The sequence below is a fragment of the Marmota flaviventris genome, chromosome 7 (genome assembly GCF_047511675.1).
Source record: "Marmota flaviventris isolate mMarFla1 chromosome 7, mMarFla1.hap1, whole genome shotgun sequence".
NCBI lineage: Eukaryota > Metazoa > Chordata > Mammalia > Rodentia > Sciuridae > Marmota > Marmota flaviventris.
In genome coordinates, this window is record NC_092504.1 from 100,151,945 (window position 1) to 100,164,399 (window position 12,455).

A 12,455-nucleotide genomic window follows, 5' to 3' on the forward strand; every position below is an offset into this window, starting at 1 on the left:
CTGTGACATAATATATGATCTATTTTTGAGAAGGATCCATGTGCTGCTGAGAAAAAAGTGTAACTGCTTGATGTTGGGTGGTATACTCTATATATGTCAATTAGGTCTAGGTTATTAATACTGTTATTGAGTTCTATAGTTTCCTTATTCAACTTTTGTTTGGAAGATCTGTCCAGTGGTGAGAGAGGTGTGTTGAAGTCTCCCATGATTATGGTATGGTGGTCTATTAGACTCTTGAACTTGAGAAGAGTTTGTTTGACGAACATAGCTGCACCATTGTTTGGGGCATAAATATTTATGATTGTTATGTCTTGTTGGTGTATGGTTCCCTTAAGCAGTATGTAGTGTCCCTCTTTATCCCTTTTGATTAACTTTGGCTTGAAATCTATTTTATTTGATACGAGTATGGACACTCCTGCATGTTTCCGAAGTCCATATGAGTGATATGATTTTTCCCAACCTTTCACCTTCAGCCTATGTATGTCTTTTCCTATCAAATGCGTCTCCTGTAGGCAGCATATTGTTGGGTCTTGTTTTGTGATCCATTCTACTAGCCTGTGTCTCTTAATTGGTGAGTTTAAGCCATTAACATTTAGGGTTATTATTGAGATATGGGTTGTTGTTCCAGCCATATTTGTTTATTTCTGTTACTAAACATGGTTTGTTTTCCTCTTTGATTATTTTCCCCCCCTTTACTGTCCTACCTCCCACTGTTGGTTTTCATTGTTATTTTCCATTTCCTCTTCCTGTAATGCTTTGGCGAGGATATTTTGAAGAGATGGTTTTCTAGCTGCGAATTCTTTAAACTTTTGTTTATCGTGGAAGGTCTTAATTTCATCTTCCATCCTGAAGCTTAATTTCGCTGGATACACAATTCTTGGTTGGAACCCATTTTCTTTCAGTGTTTGAAATATGTTATTCCAGGATCTTCTAGCTTTCAGAGTCTGTGTTGAAAGATCAGCTGTTATCCTGATTGGCTTACCCATAAATGTAATCTGCTTCCTTTCTCTTGTAGCTTTTAAAATTCTCTCCTTATTCTGTATGTTGGGCATCTTCATTATAATGTGTCTAGGTGTGGATCTCTTATGATTTTGCACATTCGGCGTCCTGTAGGCTTCTAGGATTTGGGATTCTGTCTCATTCTTCAAATCTGGGAAGTTTTCTCATATTATTTCATTGAATAGACTGCTCATTCCTTTGGTTTGGAGCTCTGTACCTTCCTGTATCCCAATGACTCTTAAGTTTGGTCTCTTAATGTTATCCCATATTTCTTGGATGTTCTGCTCATGGTTTCTTAACAGTCTTGCTGAGCTGTCTATGTTCTTTTCCAGTTGAAATACTTTGTCTTCATTGTCTGATGTTCTATCTTCTAAGTGTTCTACTCTGCTGGTAGTATTCTCCATTGAGTTTTTAAGTTGGTTTATTGCTTCCTGCATTTCTAGGATTTCTGTTTGTTTGTTTTTTATAACCTCTATCTCCCTGTATAGTTGATCCTTTGCTTCCTGGATTTGTTTGCGTAATTCGTTGTTGAAGTGATCTTTCATTGTCTGATTTTGCTGTTTAATGTCTTCCTTGATACTCCAGATCATCTGAAGCATGTATATCCTGAATTCTTTATCTGACATTCCATCTGCTGCAGCTGTTACCTCTTCTAGGGTTGTGTTGACCTGCATTGCTTGTGGTCCTTTCTTTCCTTGTCTTTTCATACTGCTTGCGTATCTTTCCTGCAGGCGCGGGCGGCGGCTCTGCTCTCTCCTTATTCCAATTGGGGTGTCGTGGCTACCACGCCGGCAGGTCACTGGGCCTGTTCTGGGCGCTGGCGGCGGCTCTGTTCTGCCCCTACTCCAATTGGGGTGACGAGTGTACCACGCCGGCAGGCCACCGGGCCTGATCCGCCGGTCGGTTGCAGGTTTGCCTACCCTGCTGGCGCGGGCGGCGGCTCTACTCTGCCCCTACTCCAAATGGGGTGACGTGTCTGTCGTACCGGCAGGCCACTGGGCCTCTCCCGCTGGTCGGTCGCAGATCTGCCCACCTTTCGGGCACGGGTGGAGGCTCTGCTCTGCCCCTACTCCAATTGGGGTGTCGTGACTACCCCGCCTGCAGGACGCTGGGCCTGTTCCTGGCATGGGCGGCGACTCTGCTCTGCCCCTACTCCAATTAGGGTGGTGTGTGTACCACGCCGGCAGGCTCCTGGGCCTGATCCGCTGGTCTGTTGCAGGTCTGCCTACCTTGGAGGCGCGGGCTGCGGATCTGCCCTGCCCCTCTTACCACGCCTGCGGACCCCTGGGCCTGATCTGCAGGTTGGTCACAGGTCTGCTCACCCTGCAGGCACAGGTGGCGGTTCCGCTCTGCCCCCACTCCAATTGGGGTCACGTGACCACCACACCGGCAGGGCCTGATCCAGGCATGGGAGAAGGATCTGCTCTGCCCCTACTCCAGTTGGGGTGACGTGTGTACCACACTGGCAGGCCACTGGGCCTGACCCACCAGGCTGTCACAGGTCTGTTTACCTTGCAAGTACGAACAGTGGCTCTGCCCTGCCCCTCCTACCACGCCCATGTACCACTGGGTCGCGGGTCTGCCCACCTTGCGGGTGCGGGTGGCGGCTCCGCTCCGCCCCCTCTCCAATTGGGGTCACGCGGTCACCACGCTGGCGAGCCGCTGGGCCTGCTCCGGGCACTGGTGGTGGCCCGGCTCCTCCCCTCTGGCTCGACGACAAATTGAGGAGACTCGGGTGTCTGTGCCTCACCCCCCCTACCAGGAGACCAACTGTTTATGTCGCCGCTGGTATTGATGAAGTTCACGTACACACACAGTTGAAACAATGACATTATTTTCTAAGGATAATTAGAGTACTACAAATAAAGCATTAAAAAATTGTCCCAAATCTCATTTTAATGTTTATTCATTCTAGAATTTCCCTGGAGTTGGAAAATTTCCACTGGCTTACCTAACAACAAAATAAATCCCTATAAATATAAACATTTCCATGAGAGTGGCAGTTTCATAGACAATCCCAGGATGGTCATTTAGTGTAGTGGTTAGGTATAAAATATGGAGAAAGTCAGGTTTGGCCCCATCTCCTCTATCTAAAAATTCTGTGCTCCTGGGCAAGTTCCTTATCCTGGTGTAACTTCATCTTACTCCTCAACAAAATGGGGAGAGGGAATTTCTACCACAAGTGGTTGTTATGAGAATTAAAAGGGAATATAAGGGCTCAAAGTACATGAACTAGTTATATTGTTTAATTTAATTTTTGAAAGTTTCTTCCAGCTACCTCTTAAAAGATAAACATTGGCAAAACCAAAATTTGCCTAAAGCAACTTTTTAACCCAGTCATGTTTCAAGCAAATAAGCACACTGTTCATTTACAACATTTTACTTAATGTAAAATTTATTTATTAAATCAGAAAATTTTACTTTGTGAAATTTAAAGAGAAAAGCAACTTTTATGGCATATTTTATTTCAGTATCTACTGTTTATTTGTTCTACTTTCTTAGAATTTAACAGGTTGGGAAAGGATGATAAAAGATGGAGAAACAGTTTCTCTAATTCTGTTATTCAAGTAAGAGTTCTGCAATGCGTGACAGAAATAAAATAATTATGTGTATGTTGTCTGTATTCTAGAGGATAATGTAAGTATGTTATTTAGCATAGAGGTAATGGCAAGCTGAAGATTTCCAATTATATCCAAAATGCTGACAAACCAATTATGTTACCTCATACATGTCATTAGATAGATTTGTGCTTGACTAAATAGCATAGAGGCATCTTCACATGTCTTACGAAATGTACCTTCAATTAATGGCACTATACACAATCTGTTGACGAGTATTCTTGAGAAGAAATCACTATTTTTTCACATACATGTGCTTGGTAAATTATGCTCTAAATGAACTCAGACCAAAGCAATTACTAATCAGAAGAATCTTTCTTAGAATCAAAAAATTAAATGAGTTCTAATCCTTTACTATCATGTATTGAAAGTTATAGAATGTTTGTCTTTCTGCCTGGAGTATATAATTAGGATTTCTGTATACATAAAAAGTGTCTTTCACTAGTACTCTATTCTCTAAGTTTCCTCATTTTTTGAGATTTTTTTTCATATGTATTACAGAATAGATGGGTTATCTTTTTATGTTAGTTTTTCAGTCATTTATATGTGAATTTCAGATTACTATTTTTACTTTAAAGCTAATCAATAAACAATAAAATTTATTACTCCTATGTTTGAACCCAAAAGACAAAATGTGAAGATCAAAGACAGCATTTCTCCCTCTGGAATGCAAATGCTCACTTGGGTGCTCTCTGATACACACCCTAGCTCTTGCTGTCTCTGTTCTGATAATTAGTACCTCTAAATAATCAATACACTCTGAGACTGAGGGATTCTTCCATGTTAGGGAAATTCTTTACAGCAGAAGGGGAAAAGAGAATAAAAATTTTTGAAACTATGATGAGATTAAATCAGGGCCTTTCTCTTACTATGCTGATCTAAGAAATTTCATTGCTGCCAAGTTATAGAAACCAAATCTCAGACAAGACAGTTACCCTGAACCATAAACTCAGAGCCAAAGCTTTGAAGTTTTTATTATTATTGTTGTTGTTGTTAATGGAAGTATTTTCTGAAGGGAATCTGTAATTGTTTGAAATATTTATGTCTCAAGCAAAAGACTCTCTCTCTCTCTCTCTCTCTCTCTCTCTCTATATATATATATATATATATATATATATATATAATGGGGAGAGGGAAATATATATATATATATATATATATATATATATATATATATATATATAAATTTATTACTCCTATGTTTAAAATATATGTTTGAAATTTTATATATATATATATATATATATATATATATATATATATATATATATAATCTGAAAGAGAGAGAGAGAGGGAGAGAGAAAATTTTCCCCTTGAGAATATAAACTTGTTTCTCTTTAACCAAATGAATGCAGAGGTGAACATTCCACATCAATATTGTCAGAATGAGGGAAAGTGGGACTAAATTCTTCTTCATTATTAGTATTTGAGACCAAGAACTCATAACTTAATTCTAACTCACTAGAACAGATCATGGTACATCTTTATTAATTGTGAGGTTGTGATTTCTGTGTAAAAATTTTCATGCTGTTAGTTGAAATAAAATTATTTCCCTTCTGTTTTCTTTTCAACAATGATAAATTAATTTTCTTAAATGGTTTGGAATAAAAAGAAATTCCAATGTAGTACTTTAAATAAAAATCAATCAATAAATTTTGTCAATTGATAAACTATTATATAGAAGTTAAATGGAATGCACTTATACATTGTGCATTGTCACAAATTTCTTCATTAGGAAACACCTTATCAACAGCTGTCCCTTGGTATCCATGGAGGATTTGTCATGGTATTCCCCCCTCCATGGATACCAAAATTCAAATATGCTCACTTTGCTTATATAAAATGGCATATGACCAGTGCATACAACCTATGTATCTCTTCTAATATATTTTAAATCATTGCTAGATTACTTGAAATGACTGATACACTACAAACGCCATGTAAACAGATACTATATTATATTTTGTGGGCAATAATGTAAAGGGACAAAGTCTGCACATGTTCAGTACAGATGTAATTTTTTTGTGCATATTTTGATCTGAAATTTAACTCCAGTGGCACAAATGTGCAAATCATGTATAGTTTCTTTATTAATGTAGATGGTATTGTTTCTGTCACAATGCGGTGTATATTAACGTGAACATGTGCTTGTATGTGTGTCCTCCCTAGGAAAATATTAAAAAGCATAATTTTGACACTTGATAAAAGGCCTTTTGTCCTTAGGGAAAACAAGCAAAAAAGTAAACATTAATGAATTTATTCTAGGTAATTCTTTAGGTGAATTGGAGTTCTTTATTGATATTTAGTTCATAGACTCAAAGCAGAGGGCAGTGAAATGTACAATATAAATAGATACCTGCTTTAGAGGCATTTTCCAGATATTCTAAGGATACTTTTTAATCTTAAGGCTCAAAGCTGCTTGAAAGTATATCCTTTTAATTAGTAAACAGTTTTATAAACATTGGCAGCTACATATGACTGAGTCTTCAGTCAATTAAAATAAAAACACAAAGAATCTTTATCTTTCTTAACTTTTATCTAGTTGCTTATTTAAGGTAGTAAAACGCTTCCCTATGGATTTGAGAAATCCTTGGATAAGATCCTTCCCACTCTCTTTTAGGAACATATCCACACTTTCTAGACTTCCTAAAGTTACCACCATACTTCTGCTCCAGAAATAGGCATTTTCAATATATTTTGTAAATGGATCTTTGGCAGCTTAACAAATTGCTCAATGCTTAGGAATATTTTTATTATTTAATGAATACATTGTTTATCAGATTAAAGTTCTAAAAGAGGGATTTTTCTATTCTCAATACAACTCAAATGGCAATTACTAATTAGCAACTATTTTCCTGATTCTGAAGGAACTCTGCATACTCACTGTCTTTAAAACAGAGGGTATTTACTAATACCAAAAAAGTGTTTTCTGAGAAGTTCATTAATTTCTAAATCAAAGAAAGAAGGAGACTAAGTAGTATTACTCAGTCCATTTCAAAAGCTCACTTAATGTAATTTAAAAAAAGAATGGATACTCATAGAAATCTCAAAATTGTCAAAATATAATTTTTACAAATTTCAAAAATGTTATGCTCACACAAATAGAGAATTAACATCAAGGAGTTTTAAATCATTTGTTATTATGTCTGCACTTTCTGTGAAGTAAAGATTGTACTTTAAAAAGGAAACAAATTTGCCATATCCATTTCACAGGCAATGCCTTTATTAGTCTCCATGCAGAAGCTATTTTAAAAGTGAGCATTCTATAATTCTTAGAGATACCAGTTTAATTCAGCATGTCTTTATTGAAGTCATAATATGAGAAATATTAATTGAATCAGACACTGTGGACAGAAAAGAAGAATAACAAGTGATCCTAGCTGTGACAAGATTCACATGTTTAAGATAAACGTATAACCAAGTAACTCTAATATAATCTAAAAACTGTTCAATAGAGAGACATAAAATATTATTGAAATTAAAATGCATAAATAATCTTTCTTGGGAGAGAGTTTCATAGAAAATTGAGGAAATAAAGAAACATTTAATTACACTTTTGAAAGATGGGTAGGGATGGGGCAGGTTAACTAGATGCATAAACTATACACAAGGATGGCCAATGAGATTCTGATGTAATACCAGTGGAGGACAGGTGTTGGATGGTTCTGGGGTGGGGTTGAAATGTTCAGAGACTGGTCTAAGAGACACGTCTAAGAGACACATGTTGCACAGGTAGGCTGATGGAATATAAACTCTTCTCTTATTTATTGTGTGTCCTTCGGAAGTCCATTCATTTTTCTAATTGTGAATCTAATTACAAAACAGATTCTCTTAAATATTTAATATTCTCCAAATATAAATATTCAGCTTCTGTCACTCTCACAAATCATAAGTGTGGATGTTTTTCCATAAGCAATGGAGATGCACCAGAAATTGTGGAAGCAGAATAGAAGATGAACTAGAATATCAAGAGGTCAAAAGCAGAAAGGCCATATTGATTGTCCTTGTAACACATGGGAAGGGCCAAAAATAAAGTGGCGGGATGGAAAGAAAGAAGTTGTAGTCAAAGCAGTTCAAGGTTAGATTGGGGCAGAATAGTCATGTGTTTTTCAGTTAATATAGTATATACCAATGAAAGAGGAATCAAATATAATTTTATGTTCCCTGTTGGAAACAACTTATAATCAGAGATTGTATTTCTTACATTCTTCTGATCCTCTTTAATACTAACAGATCAGTAGAGAAAGATTCTGGGTTAAGCTTGTATGTTCTTTTGTTATCAATAAACTTATGGAAGAAATAACCTTTTCTATAGTTATCATCTTCTTGAACTATAGGTCCTCTTTTCTAATAAACAGAAATTGTTCTGTAGGGAAAAAGAAAGCGACTCATCTTATAGTCCAACCCAAAGCCCTTTGTGCCTCAGCTTCATGAAGTTCTGATGCTTTGTTGCATTTTCATCTCATTATTTCCACTATTGAAAAAGCCTTGTCACATAATCTCAGCTCTTTATTTTTTACTTCTTCTATTAGTAAAAAAAAAGAAAGAAAGAAAGAAAGAAAACTCCTAGAGGAGTTATCTGAAAGGGTCCAAAATACTGTGAGTACTGAGAATTTTCCTCCTTGTTGCTTTGAAATCCCCAACCCCAGTGTTTTGTTGTTCTTGTCACAGTAAGTGTTCAACACATATTATGGAACAAAATCATCCTATAATCTTTATATGCAGACGTTTCTTAAATCTTGTTGCTAATTTAGTTAATTAATTTCCAATTTGGTTGACAAGAGCAAATTCAAGAGACTCTTGGTGTTCACAGGGCCCTGAGACATTACATGTGAAGATTATAATACTGTCTGTCTCCAACATAAAATACAAAGTATAAAACAGGACGCTTTCTCTAACCTTCCGGCTCATTGGAGTCAGCCAGCTATGACTAATTAAGAAGGTGTGCTATCAGGATGTCAGGCCTTAAAAGCCACAGCCACCTGGTCCCAGGCAGCAATGCTGGTCCAGGGTGAAGTAGCATTATCTTCCCAAGTATCTACCCACACATTGTGATAGTCATATTTTGTGTTTATCCATCTTGGCCAGGTTTTTACCTATGCCATGGTTCTGCCAGTTACAGACTCACAGTGAGTTTTTCTGTTATGTAGCTTGAAGCCAGACAGTTCATTCTGAGCACAGAGCTGGGAGGAATTAGACGAACAGTTCTCATTATCATCAGCAGCAGTTGTGTGTTATGCTGAAAATACCCACAGCAAGTTATTAGGAACACAAGGGAAAAGGAAAGAGCAAGACTGAATGCTAAAAACCCCTGAGGTAATCCATGCAAAAGATAATAAAGAGAGAACATTTCCCTACCCAAGAGCAACTGCCTGAGGAGCTAGTGCCCACAGCCCCTCACCACATAATATTGCAAGTGTTCCGAAACATCGTGTAGGGATTCTTACTCATTAGACTAATTTTCTTTCCAGAATGCTACATAAAGTAACTGAAAAAACTAATTTCTATTTCTTACAGGCTTTCCTTCCTAACAAGTCATTTAAACAGAAAATCATTTAGTTTTAAAAGATTAACTTTTGAGTCAGAGATGAAAAGTTTACAAGGGAAGAAAAAAAAGGCAAGGATACATGAATAATATATACAAATAAAGCTTTCAGAGCTTACTCAAAGGGCATTTTAAAGGTAGTTAGGCTTCACTTTAACATGTATACTTAAAGAAAACTGTTTGCTCAACTTTAAATTAGATCTTTTTCAGCTGTGTCAAGGAAGATATTTATTTCTTAATACTTAACAACAAAGCAAACCCTCAGAATAATGCAAAAACAGAACGTTTAAGATTTTAATTAAGTATATGTTGTATTATTTAGTGCATATTACATTTTTTTGTAACATATACAGTTACACATCACTTAACTATGGGGCTATGTTTTGAGATCCCCATCCTTAGTCAATTTCTTCTTGCACAAACATCATAATGTTCTTAGATAAACCTAAACATTAAAGTTACTAAGTTGGCTGTTGTTGTACTCAAAAGACAAAGATGTTGTAAACATAAAATGTCTGAGGCTGCTACCATCATGAGATGGCATATAGTTTTTCAGTAAGTTTTTTTAAAAAAGAGTACTCTAATGATAAGTAATATAGTAAAGACATAAATCAGTAACATAGTTTTATCATTATCTGATAATATATACTATACATAGTTGTGTGTACTATACTTTTATATGATGGAGAGTGCAGTAGGTTTATTTACACCAATATCACCACAAACACTTAAGTGATGTGTAGCATTATGTTATGACAGCTGCAAAAGCTGTGTGATAGGAATTTTTTTAGCTCTGTTATAATTTTTATATGACCACATTCACACATATAGTCTGTCATTGGATAAAATGTTCTTATGGGGCACATGACTATATTCATGTTACCAAGCCTGGAATCTTCAATTGTGCCAACTCACACCTCATTTAGCCATCTTATGAAGAAAATTGATTCATGTAAAGGGCTCATGAGCAGGCCTGGCATATAGGAGGTAGGTTAAAATTGTTATTTTTAAAAAATTATTTCCTATAAGAATTTCTCTTTTCTTTTCCTAGATGTGAAAAATCAACATATGTAATGAAGACCTAAGATAGTTACTCTAGTAGTGCCAAACTTCATCAAATGAAACATTTAAAATAAAAAATAAAACTGGTATGGGTATATTAAAGTTCCTCAGGCAGTAAATGTTTCTACAAATATACAAATTATATATATATATATATATATATATATATATATATATATATATATATATAGATAGATAGATATAGATATAGATATAGATATATATATATACACACACACAATGAGAACTTCCATTACATATGGTGGGTTAGTCAACTTTACTGTTGAGAGCCACAGCCGAAGGGGCCCCAGCAAACTTCCAGCTGCCAGCAATCCAGCTGCCGGCTGATGATTGGCTCACAGCGGCCCCAGCAACATCTAGCTGATTGGCTCCTCGGCCCCAGCAACATCTAGCTGATTGGCTTCTCTGCGGTGATGCTCATTGGACTGTTTCCCTGCCCTTTCAGACCACGGAGCTGCTCATTGGGGGACTTTTTGGCTCTGCCCACGTGACCCAGCCAATCGGCCTCAAGAGCAGGAGGATTGTGGGAGGTGGAAAGAAGATAGTGGGGGGGAGAGACAGGCTGGTGAAAAGCCGGTGGTGGCAGTTGAGGCTCTGAGGGTTTTTCCCGAGAGGCTGGTTTGTTTGGCGTGTTTGGTTCTAAAAATAAAGTTAGTTTCTTTTGACAAGTGGCTTCTGATTGTGCCCAGCCAGACTGCGGCATTTGGTGGCTCGCACGGGGAGCGACTGAGGGTAAGTGAAACTGCTCGCCCCTGAGGGCAGGGCGAGAGGATGGGTAGCCATTTTAAGATTCTTCTTTTGTTATTTTGTTTCACTTTTGTTTTAAGTTGCCTGTCCCTGGAGATGAGTGAGACGGAAGAAAAACCGCTCACATCTGAGGAAAAACTTTTTACGTCTGAGGAACAGATAGGGAGAAAGGACGGATGCACATGTCAGGAGGATAGAAAGGCTATAATGACTTTTTGTTGTTCCCTTTTTATTTCATTCTGTCTCGGTTTTGTTTGGCGTCATCTTGTTGGGTTGTATTATAGTAGAAATACGGGATCAGAAATTAGTAAAAAACAAACTGAAAGAGTGTTAAGTAAATTGTTAGAGGAAGGAGGCATCTCAGTAAAATCAAGAACAGTCAGGGCATACGTTGATACAATACAAAAATGTAGCCCATGGCTTTTTAAGGAGGAGTTGTTAAATATATCACAATGGAACCATCATGGTGAAGATTTAAAAAGAATAGAAAAGAAAAGCCCAGGGACTCTGCCAGTTGGCACATTGCCATTGTGGACGTTCGTATCTTGTTTGCTTAGTCCAAAGCCTTCAGTTCAGACAATGGTAGAGGAAGGAGAAGACATAATGATTCAAGTAAAAGAGAAGGTCTCTCAAGTTAGTCAGACAGAGGAAAAGATTCAAGTAAAAAAGAAGGTCTCTCAAGTTAGTCAGACAGAGGAAAAGATTCAAGTAAAAGAGAAGGCCTCTCAAGTTAGTCAGACAGAGAAAGAAAGTGTAAAACAGAAAAAGCCATCAGGGGGAAAGTTACAACAGGAGATTGCTACTAACACCTTTCTATCACCAGAGGGTGTAAGTGTCCAACCAACAGCACCACCTCTACAGGAGACTGCTACTAACACCTTTCTATCACCAGAGGACGTAAGTGTCCAACTAACAAGGCCACCTCCATATGCTGGGAGGTCCCCAACCCCCGCAGTTGATAGTTGGGATCCTGAGACAAGATCTCAAATATTAACATGCCCTGTATTTGAGGCAGGAGGGCAGCGATTTTACCAAGTTTTAAATTTCAAAACAGTGAAGCAGCTAAAAGAGGCTGTAACAACCTATGGTCCTCAAGCACCCTTCACTGTAAGCATGGTCGAATCCATTAACAACTTGAACATGACGCCAGCAGATTGGGCTAATATGTGTAAAGCTGTGCTAAATGGAGGACAATACCTGTTATGGAAGGTTGCCAATGAGGAATTTTGCAAGGAGACGGCTAGGCGAAATGCAGCAGCTGGTTATCCTCAGAGAAATCTAGATATGTTGTTAGGAAAGGGACCTTATGAGGATCAGCAGCAACAAATTGCATATGATCCTGGCGTATACGCACAAATTGCTGCAGATGCAATTAAGGCATGGAACACTTTACAAGGACATGGAGGTTTACAAGGTCAATTATCTAAGGTAATACAAGGAGCTAATGAACCTTATGCTGAATT